The sequence below is a fragment of the Cupressus sempervirens genome, chromosome 6 (genome assembly GCF_028749045.1).
Source record: "Cupressus sempervirens isolate cs-2001-9-10 chromosome 6, ASM2874904v1, whole genome shotgun sequence".
NCBI classification, from domain to species: Eukaryota; Viridiplantae; Streptophyta; class Pinopsida; order Cupressales; family Cupressaceae; genus Cupressus; species Cupressus sempervirens.
The window spans coordinates 356,592,015-356,609,619 of record NC_143123.1 but is presented as its reverse complement, the minus strand read 5'-3'; positions in this window follow the sequence as shown (position 1 = coordinate 356,609,619).

Sequence of the window (17,605 nt, the reverse complement as noted above, 5' to 3'; positions counted from 1 at the left end):
TACTCCAATATCTATTGTCCCAAGTAGTCCTTTGTCCTCTTTTTTTCTTCCATTTTCCATTATCTTTGAGCTTCTTGAAAATTTCTTTGATGTAAGTTCAAACTCAAATTTTGTGATTATTGTAGTGAGCCCATATGCTAGTTCTTTAATGATGTATTCATTCTTTCCCTCTCTCAACAACTTGAGAAATTTTTTATTCTAAGAACTTGAATATTTCTATTACTTGTAGAGAAATAATAGAGTATACAAGTCTTTAAAGAGACTCGGTTAGGTACCTAGCCTTCCCATTAAAAATATCATCATTCCTAGCTTTCTAAGTTAGCTAAAGCACATGACCAGTGAGAATTGACCAAAACATACTAAAAAAAATTCTATTATCAATATTATAAGTTGATAGAATGTCATGGGATAAAGTAAAATTATAGTTCAGATAAACACCAAACATACCCTAGATCTCTATGGAAAATATACAATCAAAGAACATGTGGTTGGTGGATTCAAAGATTTTCACATAGAACATATATTAGGCTCAACTCTAAATCTTTTGGAAGGCAATTTATGTGTGAAAAGGTTCCATAAGAAGCATGAAACTTTAGGCTCAATGGGTTGGTGCCACATATTTTCTATATATTTCCCTCATGTAACATAGTGCAGGTTTAGGCTCCACTTATGGTTGAGGTGATCATAAATATCAAATTTGTGAGTGAGGAGGGAATAGAAGTATTCTGATTTAATGCAATCAAGATAGAATCATCTAGCCACCTCAAGATTACATCATACACTCCCAACACACAACATGGTTTAGGGAGAGAAAGTTTACAACAAGTCTCCTTTAAGATAAAGTGCATTCTCCATTGAGTATTAGAGATGTAAAACTTTGACATAATCACCTCCCAGTTCACTTGTTCATTGTGGCACATGACATCTTTAAAACATTGAATACTCTATGCTACCCATTTCTATTAGATAACTAACTAATACTTATCATTGATCAACTTGGTAAATACATTGACTTCATCAAACTATAAACTAATAAACTAACTTGCAATTCCTAGCGAGTATCAACATGAGATCTATTAGATTTCCATAATCCATGTTAATGCTTTCAAATTTCTGGATTTGATTGTGTATAGTTCTTTTTACATCACTGTTTTGGATCATACTACATGATCCATCATCAAGATGCTAGAGTATCAACATCATTAACTGACTTACAAAAATGATAACAATTTTAACATATAAAAGAAAATTACATGAAAAACATCCATATACACATGAACACCAATATTTTTATCATGGAAAACAAATTAGGGAAAAAACCACCGAGTACTTATCCTCAAAGTATTTTCAGTCTTCTAAAGTGAGCCTAGTTAAGAGCCACCCATGTTAAAGATTACAAGTACACTACTAGCTAGTGTGAGTCTATTAGGAGATTTTCACCAAAGATCATCTATACCTTGTGACTCTTCAATAATTGGCCTCTCTAAAGGACTTACACATAGTTAGTGGAGTGTTACCATACAAATGGATTTAAAAACTAAGACTATTAAGTCCACTTGGTTAAGATATTTTCTGTTATAATGGTTAGAAAGTAATAGTCAAATAATTTGTTAAAATTAGAAACTCACTTTACTTCATAAGATCTTCATTCTACTCAATACTCTACTTGTCAACTACCCATCACATAAACACTTCACTTCACCTTAACTTCACACTCTGATATGCTTGGTAGAATCTTCTTCAACACTTCACATCAACTGGACCAACAATGAACTCATTCTTGTCTCTTCCTTATATAGATAGATTTTTCTACTTCACCTTCTTCACAAATTTTCCCACCTACCCACAATTCTTAATTAAATCTTTTCCATCTTAGATTCATTGAACCTAGAAATGCTTTTACCTCAAACTTTGAACTTCTCCTTGAATCACCAAACATGCTTAAAATCTCCATCATCAGATATTATCTTAATTATTATGGTCATTGCTCTTGCTAACAAACTTCATCCTTATCTTAGAAATTTCTTCAAAAATATAGATCTTTTCACTATGTCAATATTTAATAAATATTTCACAAAGTATTCTTTATTTACTGAATAGTGGTCTTTGTTTACTAACATCCCCCATACTTGGTTAATACTACACTTGGTTAACATTATTCTTGCTTGATTAAATCTTGACTTTCTTAATCAATACTTAACATTACTTCTTCATCTTATCTTCATAATCTGCTTTCCACTTCTGTCTACAACATCACATCCTTTAGATGATTGCAACTTACATTAATTAATACTTTCAAATAGCTTGAAATAAATCACATTATAACAACTAATCTAATTATTCTACATATACTTTGCATCTCAATTCTAATCTTCATCTTCATTAGCTTCACTTCTATTCAACAATCTCCCCTTTACTTTCATCAATATTAGTTGTGTCCAACAATCTCCCCCTTTGGAATTGATGGAAACACATTATGAAACATATCATCCAATACCATACATCATCATCTTCTACAACAATTCATCAATTCTACCCCACTTGATCTTTCTTCTTTAACTCTATTTTCTTTATCAGGTTCTCATCTAATTTGTTCTTCTACAACTTATATCTCCATTCAAAAAATTCTCTCTTTTTTCTCATATACTCCCCCTTAGGGTATATATCATTCAATTTTCAACATCTTCTTCTCTGGCAATAATCTTCTTCACTAATTAGCCCCCCTTTGAAAATAATTATCCTTTATACTTCCCCCCCCCCTTTACTCATTCTCTCCCCCTTTTACAACAATACTAAAGGTAACAATAAGCTTCTGTTGGAAACTTATATACCTTGTATTTATACATTGTATCTTGCATGTATTGATCACTTCTGCTTCATTACATCCTCTTCACAAATTTAGGGCAGCCTTAAGAGTAAATTCTTGCATCAACTTTAAAATATATATTTTGATAAATCATAAATTGATGAAATTCATCTTTAATTAGTGAACATTGGATAGGGGAAGGACTCTAGTTTACCTCTTAGGCATTAAAAAGTATCCTTAGGTAATAAATATATTAGCTATTTGCTCCTTTGATTTCACATACTCTAGGTTGACTTGTTTTTCTTAGACTTTCTCTCTTAAATAATGATACTTGATAGATATAACCTTTTTCTTTGCATGAATCGCTAGATTCTTTGAAATATTTATTACACTTGTGTCATCATGGTAGATTTTTATAGGAAGGTTCACTTCCTCTTGCATACCTTCCAATAATTATTTGATCCATACAATATTGGAGAAATTAATAGAAGTAGCTACATATTTTTCTTCAATAGTGGACTCTAAGATACAACTTTGTTTCTTACTTATCCATGTTACAAGCATTTCTTCTAAAAAGAAAGCTCCACCGCTAGTACTCTTTTGGTCATCAACATTTCTAGCCCAATCAACACCAATATAAAATCTTAGCTCCAAATCTTCATCTTTATTTGCCCATAAACCATAATCTTATATCCCTTTTAGATATCTAAAGATTCTATTCAAAAAAATCATGTGTGTTTCCATAGAAATAGAAGAAAATCTAGCCACTATACCTACAACATGAGTAATATCTAGTCTTCTATGGACAACATATTGTAGCTTTCCAATAATACATCTATAAAGTGTCTGATTTACCTCAGTAGAATCATCCTCCTTTGGTAGTTTATACCCTATGACTATTGGTGTACCAAATGGTCTTGTGACTTCCATGCCAAATATCTTCAAGATCTCCTTGATATACTCGGACTCTATGATGTATATGTCATTCTTTACTTGTTCAACTTGTAATCCAATCAAGAATTCAATCTCTCCAAACATTGAAATTTCATATTCTTTCCTCATTTCATCAAAAAAATCTCACAAATCAATTAACGTCCTCCAAATATGATATCATCAATAAATATTTCAACAATCAAGATCTTATGATCATATTCACTTTTTAAGTATAGATTATTGTTCTGCAATTCTGAAAAAACTAATTCTCATCAAATATGAATGTAATCTTTCATACCATGCTTAGGGTATGTGTTTCAATCCATATAGTGCCTTGTGTATCTTTCATACCATGTTCCTCTGATTTGGATCAACAAAAAATTATGTTTGTTCAATGTAGACTTCCTCTTCTAGTATTGCATTCAAAAATCTAGACTTGATATCCATCTAAAAAAGTTTAAATCCCTTTAAAGGAACCTATACTAGTAGTATCATCACTCCTTCTAGTCTAGAATTTTTCCCCGCAATAAATTCCTTCTTCTTGTGCATATCCATTACAAACTAGTCTAGCATTATTTCTTGTTCTCCATTTTCATTCAACATATTTCTAAAAGTCCATTTAGTACCAATCACATTGTTGTTCTTGGGTATTGGTACCAATGTCAATATATTGTTCTTATCTATTTTCTCAGTCTCCTCATTCATATCATTAATCTAGTCTTCATTCTCAAATGCATCCTTAATTGTTCTAGACTCAAACTCACAAATTAAGCATGTATTGTCTCTTGACTTACTTCTTTTCATCACTCCAACATCTTTATCTATAATAATCTAGCTAGGTGAATGGTTCTTTCTTACATACTTTTCTAAAACTGGTTTGGTTCTATGTTCTATGGTATTTTCTTCACTCGGTGTGTACTCAATAGGTTGCTTAGTAGTAGGTTGTTGCTTTTGAAGTATTTTGTTCTATCACTTGGTGACTTCTTTCTATTTCTTAGGTAGTTTACTCAGTTCTCCTTCTTGAGCATAGACAAATTTTTTTTAATCTTCATGTTATTTCTTTCCTTCTTCATTATTCCTTTTTGTAAACTCATCAATCCTCACATTTTCACTCTCAATCATTTTGTTAGTAGCCTTGTTCAAGCATTTATATGCCATAGTCATGGTGGAATAGCCTAGGAATATACCTTCATCACCTTTAGAAACAAATTTCCTATTTCTAGCATCTTTCAAAATATAACACCTACTTCCAAATATTTTAAAATAACTTACATTTACTGTATGCCCATACTAGATTTTATAAGGTATCTTATTTGTACCTTTCTTCAATTGTACTTTTTTTAGTGTGTAAAATACAATGCTAATTACCTCTCTCCACTATATTTGTGCAACCTCCTTCTCAATTAATAGTGTTCTAGAACAATTAAGAATGGATCTATTTCTTCTTTGAACAATTTCATTCAATTGTGGTATCCTTGGGGATGATAATTATTCCATAATTCCATTCTCATTACAAAAGTTAGTAAATTCATCAGACATGAATTCACCTCCTCTATTAGATCTCAAACATTTAATCTGTTTACCATTTTCTTTCTCAACTCTTTCCATATACCATTTGAATGTTTGAAATGTATCACTTTTTTCATTCAAAAAATTAACACACATCATTCTTGAGAAATCGTCAACAAATAATAAAATACCAATCACCATAGTAGCTTTGAACTTTCATAGGATCACATAGATCAGCATGAACCAGTTTCAATACATCACTAGATGAGTAAGACTTAGTTTTGAAACTTGACTTAGTCATTTTCCTAATTTAACATTTCTTACACATCACTTTATCAATTTTTGATAAGCTTAACAATCCTCTTACTCTTTTCTTTCTACAAACCTTGTTTATGTTGTCAAAATTAATATGACATAGCCTTTTGTGACATAGATAAACAAATTCAATTCTTGTAATCAAACATGTATTCTCAATAGAACCCAAGAAAAATAGGCTACCTCTTGAATATTCACTAGTACCCATCAGATTTCTAGCATCATCATATATCTTCACTTTTTGGTTTTGAAATTCTAGTCAGTGACATGTGTTGTTCAGCTGAGCCATACTCAACATATTATTCTTTATTCCTTGTATCCAATATGTATTATCACATTTGATCTTCTCATTCAAAATAATATAACCTTTTTCCTTTCATAGGAAATGGATCATCAATTCCAAGTTTAACATATTCACTATCATAGTGTTCTAGACTCTCAGATTTACCAATATCACTAGTCATATGGTGAGTGCAACCACTATCAATAATCCACAAATCATTTTTACTTACTTGAAAAATGAGAGTCTTCCTCCATTGAAATATAAAAAACTTCCTCACCATCCTCTTGATTAGGATTTTATTATTCAATGTCTTCATCTTCAACTATGTAACAAGCCTTCTTTCCTTTATCTTTGTAGTCTCTCTTTTGTCATTCCTTTCATCTTTTTTCTAGACATATATGTACATGCAATGTGACTAACCTTGTTAAATTTAAATAAAATAAAAGATAGTCTACCTTTATACTTTCCTTCACCTCTCAGTAGCCTCTTAGACAATAGTACTTCAAGTTCTTCTTGGTCATTATCATCTAACTCGTAATCACTATCATTCTTAGTATGATGAGCACTCTTATCTTTGCTTGAACTTCCAATAGTTAGAGATGTCTTAAATGCATAGAAGAAACTATAATAGCATAGATAGGTAAAAGTGTTCTAACAACTTTTCTTACCACAACTTCATCACTTATGACTCCACCAACTCCTTTGATAGCATTAACAACTTCCTTGATTTAGTTTTTTTTTTTTAATAATGTTCTCACCTTCTTTCATTCTCATGTTGTCAAACTTACCTCTAAATTTTTTAAGCCTTTTCTCTTAGCACATTCTGATCTCTTCCATGGAAAAGTATTGATTTTCCCCACATATCCTTAGTAGTATCACAATATTTGATGTCACAAAAATCAAGATCATTCAAGGGAGAAGCAAGCTCTATCATTAGAGAATTGTGCTCTTGTTTTTCTCTCATCTGCATAAAAGTCATAGGACGAGGGGGTGCTGCTAAGTATTGATTTTCTAGGTAGTACAATACACACTTTCCAATTCTAGATAATGTATAGTCTCATTCTTCTTTGCATTGATGGAAATTTCTCCTTGTCATCTTCAATACCTCTCTCTTAGATATATTTGGATCTTTAGCTTAAGTATGTAAAGCTTGTTACTCCAACCACCAATGCTATGATACCAATTGTTGGAAAACTAAGAGGGGGTGGGTAGAAAGTTATCCTAAGGCCCTTTAAAAAAATTCACCACTTTTATAACAACTTATACATATCAATAATCAACTTAGTAAACACGTTAACTTTGTCAATATGTAAACTGATACTCTATCTGTAACTTCCACTGAGTATCAACATCATTAACCAACTTACATAAATGATAAAATTTTAACATATAAAAGAAAATAACATGAAAAATATCCATAAACATATGAACACCAATATTTTAAACTTGGAAACCCAATTAGGGTAAAATACACAAGGTACTAGTCCCCAAAATATATTTACTCTTATGAAGTGAGCTTGGTTAAGATCCAACCCTGTTAAAGGTTACAAGTACAGTGTTAGGGGTGACCCTATTAGGGTATTTTTACCAAATTTCATCTAGACATTTTCACTCTTCAATAAGTGGCCTCTTTAAATGATTTTCAAACATTCAATGGAATATCACCATACAAATAGATTTAAAAATTAAGACTGTTAAGTCTAATTGGTTAATCTTTTTTTGCTACAATGGTTACAAAGAAAAAATCAAATGATATATTAAAAATAACAACTTACTTTTTTTGATAAGATCTTCATTTTTCTCAATATCTCTTCTCATTGTTTGACCATCACAATAAAACTTCACTTTGCTTCAACTTCACACTCTGATTTACTTGATAGAATATTCTTTAGCACTTCACATTGCCTTATCTATTAACTAGACAAGTAATGAATTCCTTCTTGTATCTTCCTCTTATAGACATATTTTTGTTGCTTCAACCCCTTCATATATTTTTCTAGTTAACCACAATTGTCGATTAATATTTTCTAACTCATATTCATTGAATTTAGATACACTTTGACCTCAAACTTTGAACTTCTCCTTAGATCACCATGTTGGAAATATTCAAGATATGATAGGTTACTAAGAGGGGAGGGGTGAATTAGTAACATCAAAACTTTAAAACAATTCAACACTTTAACCATATATAGTATTCACCATTCATTCATCTAATCTACTACCTATATGAGAGAACAAACATTTATAACACATGTACAAAGTGATTTGGTGACCCAGAAACCTTCCAAATAGAAAGTAAAACTGGGGTGGGGATGATACGCACAAAACTTCATTACTGTAGTAAGAAGTTTTCCTATTAAGGCTTAAATTGACCACTTCTAGTGATATTCCTAGTTAGGAGCACAAAGGACTACTAGGTCCACCTTGTTAGAGGATTTTACACACATACACTGAAGTATGCACTCTGTTAGGAGATTTATACAAAAGACTGTTAAGTCTACCCTGTTAAAGGATTTACAAAATTGATTCACCTATTAGGATGAAACAGTGGATCTACATACAAACTTGATTGCTGATTAGATCCTTGAAGATAGATCACCTCTTGTGACTAATGAATCTTTACTACTCCTTGTAGACCTTGCTGCATACTCTGCTCTGTTGATGATTCACTTTCATTCAAATCTTTTCATATCCATTCCTTCACATACATCTCTAACTTGTAAATGATATATTACATTACATATATACCATTCCAATAATTACAATTGCAAGGTCGGCTAAAACAAAAGTGAACAAAACATTACTAAGTCGTCCAAACAGTAGAAAACTTGGGTTCTTCAAGATAACTTGGTGACCTTCTGATACTTGGCATCCACTGCATTACTCGAGATCGACATGCACTCCGTAGAAGTAGAGGCTCGGTCCATACTAACCACACAATGTATCTTGGAGCTCAGTAACCATTGGAGACTCAGTAGATATAGTGTCACTTGGTAAAAACTAGATCCTTCGTTTACCTTGATTTCACTTGATAAACACTATACTTCCGTTACGTGGTAAACACTGCACTTCCATCACTCGGTAAACATTGTGAAGCTCGGTGAGCACTGTAAACTTGGTAGACACTGCTAGATTTCACATTGACTTGGGCGCTTCATGAATTCTTGATAAGTGATGAACCTACAAGGTAACCACTAAATGCTCGGTATACACTGTAGATGCTCAGTGTAAACTGCGAAGCTTGATTAACACTAGAATGCTCAGTGTGAATTGCCAAGCTTGGTTAACACTAGAATGCTCGGTGGCTATACTGATGTAGATAAGTGTTGTCACTAATGGAAATAATAACTTAATGCCAACAATCTCCCCCTTTGGCATTAGTGACAAAACACTTATAAGCCAAAACATATGTACATAACTTGACTCAATGAATTTTGGCTCTTCAAAATTGATCTTTGTAGAACTGTTGCATATACATTTCTATATATCTTCTTGATGACTTATAATGTATAGATAAAGATTCTTATGTACACATGCTAACTCTATTGAGTGCTAACTCCCCCTATCACTCATAGTGATAACTCTCCTCACTTATTAGGCTGAATCTCTCCCCCTTTTTTACAGTAATGTCAAAGGACTACATAGATACAATTTATATGACTACACAAAAGTGAGATAGAAATTCTTGATATACCTTGAGGATGGTGGAAAATGTATTATCCCAAGTTTGCTGCAATATTTGACAAGTGGAGAGAGAAATTTGAACTTTTACTGATAATTGGATCAAGTGATCAGCCACTAAGAAGTTCTGATCTTGGACCAATGTTTTGCAATGAGTAATATGTTTCTACATTGTGTCCATGATAGGAAGGATCATGTTTTGGATGTCTATGAGTTTAGACCAGATCCTTGATTCCTCTCTCAATAGTCTTGCTTGTACATCTACCAAATATTTGATTTTGGTGTGATGGGAGGTTGTAGAAGAGGAGTCCACCTTTAGCATGGAAGCACTTGATTGCATATCAATGTCAATCTTATTTAACTTATCCTTTATTTCTTTGGTAAAACTAGAAACATCACAAAGTTTGGCAAAAAGTGATGCTGCATTATTAAATGAATTTTCAAAATTTCTCAAAAATGTTGACAATTCATCTTGCTTGATTGCTGTCTTTTGAGCAATATGCTCTACCACCTTATTATCAAATTTCTTTTCAGCTTTCTCAATAAGTTTCTCTTGTTTGGAAGAATCTTCATTAAATTTTTGTACAGCCTCTTCTAACTAAATCAAAATGTGTTGAGTAGAATCTACTTCAACATTTATAGCATATGTAATTATATTCTTGGCATTTTCAATTATTCTATCTTGCTTATCCCTTTCTGATCTTAATTGTTTCTGCGTAGCTTTCATCTCTATGAGTTGACTGGCTAACCTCATCCCTTCTGCAATTTTCTTTCCAGTGATTAGAAGTTTTAATGGATGCTTTTGTTTGACTTTTGTGATGACTATTTTGACCTTAGGAATAGACACAATAGTGGAGATAGAAGGGCTAGCAGTGAAAACTGGAATAAGACTTGAGGATTGAATGCCAATAGAAGTACTAATTGGATCAAAAATTGAAACACTTCCCAAAAATGGTATCACACTCGATAGAGTACCCATAGTAGTATCTGAACTGAATGGAGTCGAAGTGGATACAGATGATGCTGATAGAAACAAAATTGTAGAACTTACTAGAACTGATAGAGACAAAATTGTAGGACTTACTGTTACACTTACTGATGATGAAAGGGTTAAGGAGGCTAACTCGGTGGCTGAAGAAGTGACAGACAGCTTGGTAGATGAAGTGCTTGGCACGTCTATTTTAGATACCTAGAGCTGGGAGGACATTGGTGAAGATTGAGCAATTGATGTGACTATTGTGCTCATAATCTCACTTGCAGAAGCTATCTTCAAAGTAGATGTAACTGTCTTTGGTGGATAGTGAGGAAGGGATGCAATAACTTCTGCTATAATTTTTATTGGATCTTCTTCATTATTTCTTCCTCATGTGCTTTTTCCTCCTTGTCTTCTTCCTCTTTTTCTTCCATTAGTGCATGCAACTCTCCTAGAGTAACTGTGATGGATGGAGTGCTATCAAAATCATCACTGTCACTACTATCATCATCCTTGATGTCAATAGGGTCATCACTGGGCTTGTGCAAATGATAGATGTTCTTCCACATGTTTGTTGCATCACTTACAACATGCTCAATGTCCTTAGTTAAAATCAAACATGTGTAAAATCTAATCATCATTTTACCTTTATGGTTCTTCATTGTTGCCTTTATGCCTGGTTCAGTAAGACTCGGTAGAAGATTCTTTAAGGATTTCTCATATATATCTTTGGCCATTTGGGTGGCTAACTCCAACCTAGGTTGCAATCTCTCCAACAGTTCTTTGGCGATTTGAGGGGCAAGCTAGTCTGGGGAGTATTTCCATTTTCCCATCTTATTGAGTACTAGTTCCTCAATTGGCATTTTCTTTGCATCTGTCCTTGTTTCAAATTCCAGTGCCTTGAAATTTGTGATGCTAGCTCCTTCTTCCAATTATTTCAATCTTTCTTGGAAGGTTAGTCGGGGCTTGCTAAATACTACTTCACCTTTGTTCTTACCTTTTTCTCAACTAGTGAAAATAGTTGTGGAGGCTTTGGTTGGCTTGGTAATGATTACCTTGCCTTTCTTTTTGAATGGATCTACCTCCTTCTCTATTTCTTCCTCTCTATCTTCTGGTTCTTGCTCTTCTTCTTCATCTTCACCTTTTCCTTTAGTAAGCATAAGAGGGTCAGTTTCAGTTTTCAACATGGCTATCTTCCTCTTTCTTTTCCTTATAGCCTAGGGTAGCTTGATTTCAAGCTCAATTTTGGTTTTGGCTTCATCAAAGGTGCCAAAGAAAGGAAGCTTAGGATCTATAGGCTCATTTACCAGTGCTTCAATAATGCCCCTAGTTTCATCAATATTAACTTCATAGGGAAGAGGTTTTACCCATGCAACTTGGGGTCTGACTACCTGAATGTACACTTTATCATAGTCAACCATGAAGCATACATCATCTTTGTAATCTTCAACAAGTTTTGGTGGAATTTGAAAGCTATTATTCATCCATTCCTTGAAATCTTCAAAATAATTATCCATGATGCTATCAAAGTTTTTACCAATTTCTGCTACAAACTCATTTATTTGATATAGAAAAGGAATGTCTTTTCTCCACACTACAGTTCCTTTTGATGGAAAGAATTTTTGAACATAGAAAAATTAACAAGTCAATAAGGAACCAAATTTGCAGGGATTAATCTTTGAATTCCTTATGTTGTCCATTTTCTTGTTCAATTATTTCAATAATAATTCTGACAGGTCAAATTCAAGGTTCTTTTTCACAATTTTGAAAGCCAAATCCATAGCCTCACAGGGCACATTATTCAGATGACTAGAGCTATAAATTTTATGGGTAATGATGTGAATTCCAAACCTTAATTCAATGTGAAAAATAGTGCTAACCTTTAAACCTCTCCCATCCCACTCAGCTAGGGTTTTCTTCTACAACTCCTCCTGACCTAGGGTTTTGATGGTTTTTGCTTTGCTGAGTATGGGGAGACCAATAATCTTATGAATCATCTTCTTGGTGATTAACACTGGCTGCTCTAACCATAGTTGCCCATTGTGAACACGACTGAGTATGTACCTAATCCACTTAGTTTGAAAACTTCTTGGCATATGTGAGATGTTGGTTAACCCTTTGGTGTCTAGATATTTATGCTTAGGTTTCAAAGAACCATCAACACTCATTTCTCCTAGGGAATTATCCATCTCTAAGTTTCCAATCTCTTGAATAGAACATTCGAAATAATTATGAATGTCATTTATGAGAAGTACCTTTGGTGGAGTTTGTGATTGAGCTCTATTGGGGTTGAGTGATTCTGCAATTGTTGGAACTAGTTTGAAATTCAACATCTTCCACTCCACACCTTTAACTAGCATTTCTGAACCTCATTTTGCCTTGGTGCTACTACTACTCCCAGATGCAATTGTTGCTCAGTAGGTGTAAGAAAATTTTGAACAAATTCTCCTCTTCAAAATTTCTTGAAATTACTTTAGAATTTTCTTTGGAATTGCTAGAAATTTCTTAGCTCTATAATCATGGTGAAAAATGAAATGAAATTCTTCCCTTTTGATGAAAATTTTGTCATAAATGCTTAGTATGAAGGTAGCTAAGATGGCATAGTGCTTGACAGGTTTTTGTTCACTTGCTCGGTAGAAGCTTGCAACTTGGTGATTGAATAAAAATTTTGTTTCTCCTGACCTGGCTTGGCAAGGTCTTCAACCGACTTTCCTCAGAAGATGCAACTCAACAAAAGATACACTTTCTTTGATCCTTGTGTATCTAGAATACTGATTTGATCATTTTTCTTTCTTTTATTTTGGAACTGCTTGAGATATCACTAGAAGATGCAGTTCTATATTCTCCTTTATGAATCTAATTGGAAATGGTGGAGTCACCCACTTCTTGAGTGACATTGCCATCATTTGAACTATCTTTCTCGGTAGATTTCAGAATCTATTGTTGCCTCATTTGCTTCTGAATGTTATCAGCTTTAGTTTTCTTTTCATCTTCAACTCTTCCTATGTTCATTTATTTTTTAGCTATATGACCGAGTTCAATGCATGTATAACATCTTACAATAGTGTCCTTTTTCCTTAGGTGATGTCTTGCACAATTTATACCAATATGTCCATATTCTCCACAATGATGACATCTACACTAGGTATTGTAGTCCCAGCCAAATATTACTTTAACAAGTTGTTCTACTAGATTGAATGATTTGGATCTGCATTGTAATGCCTTGTGACCATGCTTCTTGCATTTGTGACAATTGCCTTCAAATTTTGGTTTCTCCTTGCATCCATTAGCTTTATGACCATGTGACTGCAATTGTAGCATTTACCATTGAATTTAGCTTTTCCATTACTCCAACATTTTTTTGATGTATGACCTAACTTACCACAGTGATTGAAAGTAGGTCTTTGATTCCTTTGGGCACCTTGTTTGGAGGTTTCACATTCTTCCTTATAACCAAGTCCAGCTTTACCTTTTTGTTTATGAAAATTCTGCTCACTTTGTTGATTTAATTGAGTCATGTTTGCTTGAGATTTCATCATTCTCTCATTGATTTTTTTTTCAGCATTTAGGTCATTTTCCAAACTTTCATTGATTTTTCTTTTAGTGATTAAATCATTCCTTAGGGTTTCATTCTCAAATTTTAGATTCATAACTTCTTCATTTGCATTAGATAGTTGATTCACAAGATCTTCATGCTGAAGGAATTGATTATTTCTTACCTCTAAGTCTTCATTTTCCTTGTTTCTCTGTTCCAAAACTTCACATAGCCTGATTGATTGCATTTCTTTTTCTCTTTTAAGCTTTCTTAACTCTTCCTATAGAGAGCCATTCTTTGTTAGGAGTTCCTTGATAGCCTCATTTGCTTCATTTGAGCTACTTGATGCTAAAAGGTCTTGAATCTTCTCTTCAACATACTGATGGTTATTCATTTGTCTTGCAAGTTCCTTCCTTCTCTTTAGGGATTGAGAAAGATGCTCCTTAGCTTCTTTGAGTTGAGCCATGGCCATTTTCAGATCTAGCTTTTCATTTTCAACAACTTTGTCAAGTCTAAATATCTCCATTGTCCTTGATCTTTGCTCAAGTCGTCAAGCTTTGTCCTGAGAACCAAACTGCTCTAATACCAATTGTTGGAAATATTCAAGATATGATAGGTTACTAAGAGGGGAGGGATGAATCAGTAACGTCAAAACTTTAAAACAATTTAGCACTTTAACCATACATACTATTCACCATTCATTCATATAATCTACTACATATATGAGAGAACAAACATTTATAACACATGTACACAGTGATTTGGTGACCTAGAAACCTTCCAAATAGAAAGTAAAATGGGGGTGGGGATGATACCCACAAAATTTCGTTACCACAATATGAATTTGGCCTGTTAAGGCTTACATTGACCACTTCTGGTGAACTCCCTTGTTAGGAGCACAAAGGACTGCTAGGTCCAACTTGTTAGAGGATTTTACAAACATACACTAAAGTATGCACTCTGTTAGGAGATTTATACAAAAGACTGTTAAGTCTACCCTGTTAAAGGATTTACAAAATTGATTCACCTATTAGGATGAAATAATGGATCTACTTACAAACTTAATTTTTGATTAGATCCTTGAAAGATAGATCACCTCTTATGACTGATGAATCTTTACTGCTCCTTGTAGACCTTGCTGAATACTTTGCTCTGCTGATGATTCACTTTCATTCAAAGCTTTTCATATCCATTCCTTCACAGACATCTCTCACTTGTACATGATATATTACATTACATATATACCATTCCAATAAATACAATTGCAAGGTCAGCAAAAACAAAAGTGAACAAAACATTACTGAGTCAGCAAAACAATAGAAAACTCGAGTTCTTCAAGATGACTTGGTGACCTTCTAATACTCGGCATCCACTGCATTACTTGGTATCATCATGCACTCAGTAGAAGTAGAGGCTCGGTCCATACTAACCACATAACGTAGCTTGGAACTCGGTAACCATTGGAGACTTGATAGATATAGTGTCACTCGATAAAAAATGGATCTTTCGTTTACCTTGATTTCACTCAGTAAACACTATACTTCCGTTACTTGGTAAACACTACACTTCCATCACTTGGTAAACACCATGAAGCTCGATGAACACTGTAAACTTGGTAGACACTGATAGATTGCACATTCACTCTGTAGCTTCATGAATTCTCGTTAAGTGATGAACCTACAAGGTAACCAGTAAATGCTTAGTATACAATGTAGATGCTCGGTGTAAATTGTGATGCTCGATTGCTATACTAATGTAGATAAGTGTTGTCACTAATGGCAATAATAAGTTAATGCCAACACACCAAACACACTTAAAATCTCCATTATCAAATATTGTCTTAATTATTTTGACTGTTGATCTTGCTAAAATAAATTGTCCTTATCTTAGAAACTTCTTGAACAATCCAGATATTCATAATATATTAGTCATTAATCAATCTTTCACAAACTATACTTTATTTACCAAACAATGTTCTTGCATCTCAACCTTCTCCATACTTGATTAATATTGCATTTGGTTAATATTACACTTGTCCAGTCAACACTTGACTTTCTTGGTCAATATTGAATGACTTCTCTTTATGACTTCTTCATTTATTGACCACTCTAACTTCCTTCTACATCATCTCAACTCTCCATGAAATCATGTACAACAATCAAACTGACATCATATTCTCATAGACTGATTTATCAATTTTCCAATTAGGTTCTTAGATGATTGCAACTTACATAAATTAGTACTGTCAAATAGCTTGGCATTAATGACAATATGATGACTGATCTAACTCTTCTACATATACTTTGTAGCTTGGTTCTGACTTTCATCTTCATCAGCTTCACTTTGTCATGCCCAAAACCTACAAGGCAAAAACACCACAAAAAAAAAAAATTAAAAATTGAAGGAACCTTTATGTTATGCAATGGGGTTGGATGGTGTGATGTTAGTTAGATGAAGTTTACATTTGCATTGAGTTGGGTTAATTTTTAAAAGGTAAACTATTATACTTAATGTGTATCAATTGCATTTTAAGGTTACGAGTTATGATGGAAATTTAGACATTGGTTGACTACTCTAAATTTCAATAAGAGAGGTAGGGTATACTTCAACTTCGTTAGTTAGTTTAATGTAGTTTTTTTGTAAGTTACATACAAATTATGAGGTATGGTTATGTTTTTCTTAACCTAATGTATATCGTGTTTCAAATACTTCTAAATTTCTTTTATAATTATTGTTACATATGTCTACTAACTAGCAATTAGTCCTTGCATGGTGATGATGATTCATTAGTTTTTAATATCGAGGTTTGATGCCGTATCTAATCATTAATTCATATCTTATAAAACTTACTAAATTATCATCTCATTACATCACTTCTAACCACAATTTATTGAAGAAATTCATTGCTTCTTAAGTTAACTTTTACACCAACCAAATCAATTTCAAATCTATTTTACTTCTACTCCCTAATTTATTCCAATTTCCTAATTAAACCTTGGTATACTATATTTAAACATTAATTTACTTTTTGTTTAAAAAAATCCTTAATATAAATATAAATTAACATTTCCTTTAAAACCTAACTATCCCATTTTAAAATTTCCTAAGAATAATCAACACTAACCTACTACCCATCTACCTATCTTACTACCTTATCATGATAATTCATTTAAAATATCCTACCCATAATATAGCATAGATTACATGTACTTACTATTTATTATTTGACCACTTACATACTAATTTATATCCTATTTTACCTACCCCACATTTACCTAAGTCTTAGCCCTCCTTTTTCCTAGCTACTTTTCCCCCCCTACATCCTAAGTACCTATGTCCTAAGTACTACCCATGCTTTACTTCTCTTATAAGGAGACATAAATCAGCATGGATTTAATATAAGCTAGCTCTTTAAATTAATGCCAAGGTAGGTGGGAGGTGTGGGAAGGGATGAGGGGGTACTAAGGAAGAGTAAAATTTTTAATTCTTCTTTTTTTGAAGGGTACTTACAAATATTTAAGACCCCCTTGTCACTACATATATATATATATATATATATATATATATATA